Consider the following 11079-nt stretch of genomic DNA (forward strand, 5'->3'; position numbering starts at 1 on the left):
AATTACCCCACTAATTTCATAATTATAATTATGAATAGTCAAAAACACCCATTTAAAATTTTAGCGGAAGTCTGACCAAGTCGGGGTTACGCAGTTTGTGACGGTCCGTCGTATCTACGACGGTCCGTGCTGCAGGTCCGTCGTGAAGTTCAGAGAGTCATTCCCAGTAGCCCGATTCCAAGAATTGAAGTGTTTTGGAACGAAGACCCTCGACGGACCGTCGTGCCTATGACGGTTCGTCATACTTGCCGTCGAGGGTAATGAAGAGAGCAGCAGAAGGAATTGCGCAAGTATGGGACGACGGAGTCCATCACGGGCCGTCATGACCATGACGGTCTGTCGCGTGGTCCGTCGACCCAGTAAGTGTTTATCAACAATAATTCTACTGCTCAAACCGACTAAACAAGTTGTTACAATTATTATATCATTTTTTGATCAGCCCCAAATTTTAAGAAGCAAGTGTGTTCACAAACCAATCAATACATGACACATGTTAATTTAATTGAAAATGTATTTTTATTTCATTTTAAGTTTTTCCTTTATTTTTTCTCTCTCTTTCTATCTTACTTTTTGAATTTTAATTTTAATTTATTTTAGATTTCATTTCATCTTCCACCCCTCTCCATTTTCTTTTCCTTCATCTCCCACCCCCATATCAAATTGAACCTTACTCCCATTTTTTCTTTTCTTCTTCTTCTCTGGTCAAATTCTATTCATACTATTATTTATACTTTATTAAATTATTGATAACAAAATTAATTATTTCTAAAAATATTTAAAATTTTGAAGTATCATCAACTACTCATTTTCATATAAATCCAAAATTAGAAATCATAATTTAAGAGAATAAATTAATTTCCCAAAAATTGAAAGAACTTAATTGAAATCGGATTAAACAAAAACTATTACTTCCTAATCATCTCATTAATTTATCTCATTTTCATATAACTTCAAAACTAGAAATGATAATTTTCAAAGAATCATAATTCTACGAAATTTGTAAAAGTTTAATTGAAATTTGGTTAAAAAGCTAAATAATGCCTACTAATCATCTTGAAATCTAATGTGATGTTTACATATAGTTTTAAATTAAAGAGAGTAAACTAATACTAGTAAAAAGAGGAGATGAAATCGTGAGAAAAAGTGACATCTAAAGTGAGGAGCTTCAATGAAGATGAAAATGAATCTTTGAAGAAGAAGGAAGAAAGAAAAAGAAAAAATTATAAGGAAAAAATGTTAAAATAATAAGAAAAACAAGAAAATGCATTTTATAACAAAATACTTGATAAAATAAATTATATTCGTTTTTTTTTGTTTGTTCACGCTCTTTAAGAGAGTGCATAAACTCTCCATGCTGGTGGACAATAAATGATGTAATAATATTGTTCAGAATTGTTTAGGGGGTAATAAGACGCTTGCATAATTTAGGTGTCTTTTTTAAATTTCGGAACAACTTCAGATGTCACTCTATGTCTTTTCTCTATATATAAACTACGGAAAATGATCTAAAATACCCTCAAAGTATTGGAAATGGTACAAAATTACCCTCCATCCACCTATTGGCTCCAAAATACCCTTCCCACCCACCTATTGGGTCCAAAATACCCTTGTCATCTACCTTTTGGTCCAAAATTGACCACTTATTTAACGGTTATATATTTAAACTATTTAAATATTTTTTTAAATACGTGGCGCTCAGCTATTTGTTTTAATTTAACTTATTAGTATAATTTATAAATCAATTCACTACCCATCCATTACTAATTAAACCCTCCAAATTAATAAATTACTCGCATTATTAATGCAACAATAGAAAAGCTACTGCCAATTGAGTGTTTTTAAAAATTTGAGACGAAAATATCTATAGGAGTAAATTATCATACATTCAAGTGTCTAAATAAAAATTATCAATAAACTTAAAAGTCTGACTATGTTCATCTTAATTATTCTTACGTCTCAATTATGTGATGTTACTTCATAGGTTACTTTTTTTCAAAATAATATATTAAAAGTTTTAAAACAAATCATAAATATTTATAAAATTATATTTTTAAAAAGTGCACGAATTAATTCGGGATGTATCACTTCTTTACCTTTAATCAAAAATTTCTAATTCAATCTTGAAGGAGAAACAAATTGAAAGTGTCCTCCTAAATAAGCGGCTCAACATAAATTTAATTGGGGCTTCGATTCAGACTCGAATATTTTTGGATGTCATTTTTCATTAATCTATAATTTCATCATGTTGTAGTAGTGTTTATGACGATTTCGATATTATAGTTGGATTATTAATTGGGTGGGTTTAGTTAGTAATGGGTGGGTTGGTTTATAAATAATACAAATAAATTAAATTATAACCAATAGTTGAACATCAAGTATTTTAAAAATATTTAAATAGTTTAAATTTAAAATTATTAAATAAGTGGTCAATTTTGAACTCAAAGGTGGATGACAAGGGTATTTTGGAGCCAATAGGTGGATGAAAAGGGCATTTTGGAGCCAATAGGTGGATGAAGGGTAATTTTGTACCATTTTCAATGCTTCAAGGGTAATTTAGACCCTTTTCCGTATAAACTAAACATATTGAAAATGAATATAAATGCACATTAATATTTGTTAATATCCTTCCAAGTTCCAACTCAGTCATTTTGAGATGAAATAATGACTAAAAAATCAATTAAGCGAGCACTCATGGAGAAATTCTAGATATTGGATCTTCCATAGGACTTTTATTGGATAAACATTGGGGGATTTGAGGTTTCACTCACAGACCTAGCCATGCTTTTTCGATTTTATTAAAATGTTATCAAATTGAATGAGCCTATCGATTTATAGGTCAGTTCGAAAGTCGATCTTGGTGTTTTCCATAATCACTAATCAAAATTGATCTTATTAGTCGGATTAAAGTTGCTTTATTTTAAACATTAATTTCAACTAAATTATATTTAAACAAGAGTTAACTATCCGGGGGATAATATGTCACGGTTTTACAAGACAATTCGTCTTCAAGTTTCAGCAAACTCCTCAGAGCAACAAATTGGAGTTTTGTTTTCTCTTTGAGTTTTTGCTGTAATGGCGGAGAAGATTCAAGTAGTTGAGGTTCTATATTGTGGGTTACCTGCTGAGTATTGTGAATTTGGATTCGAATTTGAGAAATGCAAACCCTGGTTGATTCAAATTTGTGCCCGATCTCTACCCAGACCTTGTATTGTTTTGATGAACATAATGTTGGATAGATTATTGTTACATAATGTCACACACCCTTCAATTTGAAGGATAAACTTACAAGAAAAGTAGAATACGAGGCACAACTATTATAAAATAGGATTATTAGATATTTAAGTAAAGAAAAAAAAATGAGAAAACAAGAATAAGGTTATCATGCTATTACACTAAATTGGTTGTTAGATGAAATAAGACTTTTCGTCGTTACATAATGATGAAACAATAAAATTTTAAGTAACAATCAGAATAATCAATATATTTGAACTAACAATATAGTTCAATACAATAGGTAACAACCATCCAAACAAGTGTTTGGGAATAACGGTTCATACAAGTGATATATCAAGAAGTAGACGACCTACAAATAAAAATATCCTCCCCTCATATTTTATGTTAATGTGTTGACTGGACAGGGAGTTTAAGGAAAAAAATTAGTGTTAGGGCTTTATGATTGGAGAAATGATCAAGAAGTATTCCCCATGATTCTGGTTTAGAGTATGTTCCTATCCACTGTGTACGGAAATAACTATCAAGAAACAAAGACTCCTGAGACTTGTTGTCCTAAGCAAGCCATAACATTTCTGTAGCTATAAAATCACATCATTAAGGATAGAACCCGAATTCTAGGATTAGATTATTCTCAAAAAGAAAAAAGGATTCTGGAATTCCTTTTGACCGATTAAAAGATGTTACACAAAATGGGACGAATGAGAGTAATTTTCTGTGAAAGATGCCTAAACTTTTTCACAACTTGGGACCTAATTGGTGTTCCGAAAAGAAACTAGAAATTAGAGGTTTTTCCTCTAGTGTTCAAAGTCATTTTGCATCCTGTACTAATGTTATCCTGCTTTGCTCATTCCATATAACCCCATGAGTGCAAATAAGAGACACTGCACATCCTTAATCTTCTCTTCTCTCTTGTATAATTCCCTTCCTGGTCCTCTTGTACTAGGGAAATGTCCTCTCAATGCTCTAACGCACTAAATAGTGCCTTCATTTGACACTTGGTGTCGTCCATTTTGTCCCTAACCATTTCAAAACCTACCATCATTAATGCTTAGCTAGCTGACAATACAAAAAGAGGTGATCTGCATCCTCATTGAAGTTCTTTACACACATAGCACAAATAACATATGTGATCCTTCTCCTCCATAAATTTTGAACTGTTAAATTTCTCCTATTAGTACCAATCAAGTGAAAACTGGTATTATAGGTATCTGAGTGGTTCAGGGAGCTTTAGTCATCCCCGGTTAAAGGCTTAATACAAGAACATTACTTGGAACAATCTGTTACCGCTCGCACCTCCACTTATATGAGTCTTGGTTCAATGATGTATTCTGATTATAAAGCATTTTAATCAGACTTTGAGATTTCGCACCTCCAAATCCCAAAGGTTTCTCCTTTATTTGTATGTTCAAGGAACACCACAATCTTGTATCCCCCGTATATGTTGGATTGCATTCTTTTGATTCGTGCCTCTTTAGATGCTTGGTAATGTGAGCTTCAAAGTATTATCTCTAGACCATGCGTGCTTCCAATGGTTGATCTTGTACTTGTTCCCTACCTTGAATTTTGTGTTGCCACTTTCATTCCTTGACATTGTTCCTCTAAAGTCGCACCTAAAAGGCACAATGATGCTTTTAGTCCTCCAACTCCCTTCTATGATTTTGTATTTAATCTCTATGACCTTTCCTCGTAGTGCATGCTCCTCTACCCCCAATTCGCGCATCTACTTCTCCAGGCAGGGCTATGTTATAAACACACAAAAATTTCATCCTAGGATATCTCCATCTTTTTAAGTAACCAATAAATTCCATTGACTTCTTTGTCAACAATCTTATGTCACAACTGTCTGTTCAATCTAGAGACACATCCGGTAGTTGATGTGGTTGGACTAACTTCTGTACCCACACTTGTCCATTTTACCCAAACTAGTCCATCACTCTACAACTCTTGCTTATAGTCCTCAAACATAGGCGGAGATGTTGTGGAACCTTTTACCTATGTAACATTATACTCAGGCACCAAATAATGCATGCGTAGATGTCTCAACAAGTTCATTAATGAGTATTCATAAAATTTGATTACTATTTTACTGTTGTCCATCAATGTACCTCACTCTCCTCCTTTTTATGGACCCAAGATTGGTCATGCTCTGCAAACATTGGCTAAGTAAAGGTGTCACATAAGAAGAAAAATGTGAGTGGGTTGTACTCCTTCTGTTGCTACATGATATCCGCTTTAACCCCTTTCAATTGCTTTCTTGAACACTTCTCTTGGGCATTACGTTACATTAATGACCAGGAGAAAGTAGCACTATTGTCTGAGTTCTCTATTAAATGGGATGAATCCTCCTGAACTCCCACAATGGAAGACGTGAAAATTGAAGAAACTTCACCATATTGCATAACTCATATGTGCTAAATGAGGAGAAATAACAATAAATTTAAGGCGAAATGGTCTGGTGAACCCTTATACGTGCATCATTTTGTATTCTAAACCTTTCTACTTATCTCTTTGTCATCTGGACCCTTAAACTCAATTAAAATGAGACTTTTAAGCCCCTCCAACCATATCTATAGCTCACTCTCCTTTATATAATTGACATGTCATATCCACGTCAGATATATTAATGCCATATCATTATTATTTCATAACTATTTTTTAAAAATTATTACCAAAATTATTTAATAAAATGTAAAAGAATAACATTTTAATTTATTTTTGACATTTTCTAAAATGAAATTCCATACATCCCATTATCCCTATTTTCATGTTTCACCACATAAATGCAGGCCTTAATTACGACATAAAATTCGATGATTGCCTTCAAAAATCAAATAACATAGCTAGAAGAAACTTCACATGTGATTCAAGCAGAATATACAGTGTCGCACATTTGAACTACCCTTCATTTGCTGTTCCATTCCCAGCCAACATCGAAAGTGCCAGTTCAAACACAATCAAATGCAGCCGGACACTGATTAATGTTGGACCGTCTAGAACATACAACGTTATCAAGTGGAAATTATAGTGCTGGCGAAATCGCATATACTTTCTCCTTCATTCATCTTCATCTCCACCGCACATCGTTACTATATTTCTTTTCTCCTCGAACCTCCACAAAAACAACTTAAACCCCCGCACCATCAGATCTTACCGAAAAACCTCTTCATCGCCATGGCCACACCCTCACCCACTCGTTCTCCTCTCCAATAGTCAGTGTCGCCTCTCTCACACACTATACTGCGAAACAATGGTGGCTTGCACCACCAGTCATGCTTCTCTCTCTCAAGCCACTGCGATTCAGTGGTCTCCGGCGAGCAATGGTCCGCTTTCTCCCTCCACAGTGAATCAGTCGCCAAGATCTGCTAAATAGATGTTTATAAATCGTGGAGAAGGATAAAAAAAGTTTGGTCTTGAAAATGGTAAAGAATGAGGGATAATGGGGAAGAAGAAATGATTTTTTTTTTTATAATTTTATTTTTATTTTATTTTTATAATTTTTTAAACCTAAAACAGTTCTTCACTCTCCTTAAGGAGTATGAAATCACACACTTTCGCCAACTCAGCCATCTTAAAGCCACATAAGTATGGTCAATCGTCAGAGGGGTCCGATAAATTGTGTTTTATGGAGTTTAAGGGTCCAGATGATAAAGAGATAAGTAGAAGGGTTCACAATACAAACTAATACAAGTATAAGGGTCCACCAGACCATTTCTCCTAAATTTAAAAGATATGTCAAGTTTCTTTTTGCTCATTTACTTTTCATTTCATAGCTTTGACTTGATATGTATCGAGAACTATGGGTTTGATTTTGATACTTATTTAGCTACCTTCTGAAATAATTGAGTCTTTTTCTTGACCTTTACGATTTGGAAAGTGTTAGAGAACTCTGGTTTGGTATTTTCTTTGAGTTTCGCGCTCATTTCATCTACCTTCTCACAAATTGAATTACGTTCTTAATCTTCCTCTTTCCATTTGCATCTCTGGTTTTCTTTGTCTCTTCTCGGAAGAACAATGTCTTCCTTCTTATGGAGCGAATAGTTGTAGAGAAAAGTTTGAACTAAGAGTTGTAGTCTTCAATTTGGATCTTATTTTGCCCAAAATATTACGAATCAGGATCATTCTTATTGAAAAGTTTCTCTCTTTTGCTTTGAGATATTAAGTTACAAATCTTGTTTATATCATTGATATTCAAATATTGGAAGGATACTATTCACCTAGTTGAGCTAAATTGAAGCTTTTATGCTTCGATATGGGTTTTCTCTGCAACGTGAATATGCAAGAATCCTTAGTAGTTTCTCCCTCGCTGATATGCATTCATTGTTTTGACCTTGTGGGTGTAGTATACTTATGGATAAGAAACAATATTCTGTAAGGTTCGTGTTGGGAAAACGCGGACACGCACAAAAATATATATGGTAAAAGTAATGGAAATAAAATGGGAAAATAATGACACCAAGTACTTTACGTGGAAACCCTTCTAAATAAGGGAAACACCACGGGCCAACAGGAGCAACTGATATTACTATAGTAAGGAATTTTACATTGTGTAGTCACAAATACAATACTCAAAGTGACTACTATACACTCAAAAGGAACAACACTCTTTTGGTTTCCACCTTTCTAGAATATGCTCACACTCTATTTTTCTTCACAGACTATTTTTCTTGTATAGTCTATGGAATACCACACTTTGCTCTTAAAATGATTTCTCTCTCTCATCTGATGTGTTCTACAAATGAGAAAGAATGCTCTATTTATAGAAGGATAAAACCATGTCTATGTCACTAATGACATAGGTAAATATAACAAAGTCAAAAATGGTAGCAAATCTTACCAATTTTCCAACCACCCGATCTTTTATTTTCAACACCAATTACTATTCATTTTTAACAATTTCTTGTAACAATTGAATAGCAAAAGTTGACCAAAAAATGGAATGTATTCAACCAATCTCCCCTTCCAGTCCCATTTACTGGAAGAAGGTATCTTCATTTTCTTTAGAGAGAGCTCATACCCACAAGTTCTTTGCATAACTCGAACTTGTCTTTCGGTATCGTCTTGATCAGCATATATGCAGAATTTTCACTTGTGTGGATCTTTTTGATGTGAAATGATTCACTCTCCACTTCCTCACGAATCCAATGATATCTGACATCGATGTGTTTTGTTCTTGCATGGTACATGGAGTTCTTACTCAAGTCTATTGCACTCTGGCTGGCACAATAGAAAATATACTCCATCTGATTCAACCCAAGTTCTTGATGAAATAGCCAAATCATATCCTTGCCATCTTCAGTAGCCGCAATGTACTCAGCTTGAGTTGTAGATAGTGCAACACACTTTTGCAACTTCGACTGCCATGATATAGCTCCCCCTGAAAAAGTAAACAAATATCCAGTAGTGGATTTTCTGTTATCAAGGTCACCTGCCATATCAGAATCTGTATAGCCTTTCAAGATTGGATTTGATATTCCAAAACACAAGCATTTATCTGAGCTTCCTCTAAGATACCTGAGTATCCACTTCACATCTTCCCTATGCCCTTTTCCCGGATTTTCGAGAATTCTGCTAACAACACCAGCTGCGTGAGCAATATCATGTCTAATGCACACCATTGCATACATTAGACTTCGAACGACGGAGGAATATGGAACTTTGGCCATGTTCTCTTTTTCCTCCCCAGCTGTAGAACACATTTTCTTGCTCAACTTCATATGACCAGCAAGAGATGTGCTAACAGGATTAGAATTCTTCATATTGAAGCGCTCAAGTACACGTTCAATGTACTTCTTCTGGGAAAAATAAATCTTTCTTTCATCTCTGAGACGAGTAATTCTCAGGCCCAAAATTTATTTGGCATGACCCAAGTCTTTCATAGGAAAAGACTTAAATAACTCTTTTTCAGCTCGTCAATCTTGGAAGTATTCTTGGCCACAATCAACATATCATCCAAATACAACAAGAGGATGATAAAATCATTGTCAGAAATCTTTTGTACAAATATGCAATGATCCGATGAAGTCTTTTTATAGCCTTTCTCCCCCATAACAGATTCAAACTTCTTGTACCACTGTCTAGGAGTTTGCTTTAGGCCATATAGACTCTTTCTGAGTTTGCACACAAAATTTTCTTTACCATCTACTTGAAGCCCTTAGGTTGTTCCATATAAATCTCTTCTTCTAGGTCATCGTGAAGGAAAGCCATCTTCACATCCATCTGCCCAATCTCTAAATTAAGACTAGCAGCCAAACCTAGAACTTTGTGATTCGAGGACATTTTCATAACAGGAGAAAAGATTTCGTCAAAGTCAATACCTTTCCTTTGACCAAATCCCTTAACAACCAATCTAGCTTTGTACCTGATCTTCAAGTTGTGTTCTTCAACTTTAACTTTGAACACCTACTTGTTCTTCAAATCTCTCATGCCTTTGGGCAATTTTACTAACTCATAAGTGTGGTTCTCACAGAGACTTCATCTCATCTTGCATGGCTTCAATCTATTTATCGTTGTGCTCATTTTTCATGGCTTCATTATAACATTCAGGTTCTCCCTTGTCAGTGAGTAACACATACTCATTCGGTGAATAACGGGAGGAAGGAAACCGCTATCTTGTGGACCTCCTAAGTGGAATATTTGATTCGTCCACAACTTCATGAGCAACAGGATCATCAATAACAATATCATTGTTATTATCAACATCAACATGTTGATTCGATACATGATTCGGGGCGCTTCCACGATTATCAAGCCCAGTAACATCATGTACACATGTGTGAGGAACTTCATCATGATGAATTATACCATCAAAACTTGAAGATTATAATTTCTCCGCTTTGTCAATATCTTCAATTTTTTGATTCTCCATGAAAATAATATCACAACTCCTCACAAGTTTCTTTTCAATTGGATTATATAGCTTGTAACCGAATTCATCAAGGCCATATCCAATGAAGATGCACTGTTTCTCTTGGCATATGTACAAAAGCTTTGCAACCAAATACTCTCAAAAGGTCATAGGAAACATCCTTTCCGTACAAAACACTATTTGGTACATCAATTTGCAAAACAACAAGAGGAGATAGTTTAATAACATGTACAACGGTCAATAAAGCCTCTCCCCAAAATGAGTTCGGCAACTTTGCTTTAGAGAGTAAACATTTAACTCTTTCCATCAAGGTCCTGTTTATCCTCTCAGCCAAACCATTAAGCTGAGGAGTCTGGGGAGGAGTCTTCTGGTGTCTAATACCTTGATGCTTGCAGTATTTGTGAAATGGTCCACAATATTCATCACCATTATCTGTATGAATAAATTTCAGTTTCTTTCCAGTTTCTCTTTCAACTGAAGCCTGAAACTTCTTGAAGACACCTAACACTTGGTATTTAGTATTCAGGACATAGATCCAAAGTTTTCTCGAACAATCATCTATGAAAGGGACAAAGTAGAGTGAACCACCAAATGTCTTTGTCTTCATTAGACCACATAAATCAGAGTGCAACAACTCAAGCAACTCTGTCTTTCTCGAAGGAGGGTACGACTTAAAAGAAACTCTATTTTGTTTACCAACCAAGCAGTGCTCATACTTTTCTAATTTAACATTTTTGAAATTTGACAAAAATTTCTTCTTGTCTAAAACATCAAGTCCTTTCTCGCTGATGTGACTAAGTCTCTTGTGCCATAACGTTGAAGAGTTATCGCTCTCAACCGCATTCACTATATCAAAACAAGCTGAGGTCGTAGTCCAGTATAGACCATGCCGTTTGTCACCACGAGCCACAACCAAGGAACCGTTAATGAGCTTCTATTTTCCATCACAGTTGGTACTAATATATCCTTCATCATCTAAA

This window comes from Solanum pennellii, chromosome 10 (assembly GCF_001406875.1).
Source record: "Solanum pennellii chromosome 10, SPENNV200".
NCBI lineage: Eukaryota > Viridiplantae > Streptophyta > Magnoliopsida > Solanales > Solanaceae > Solanum > Solanum pennellii.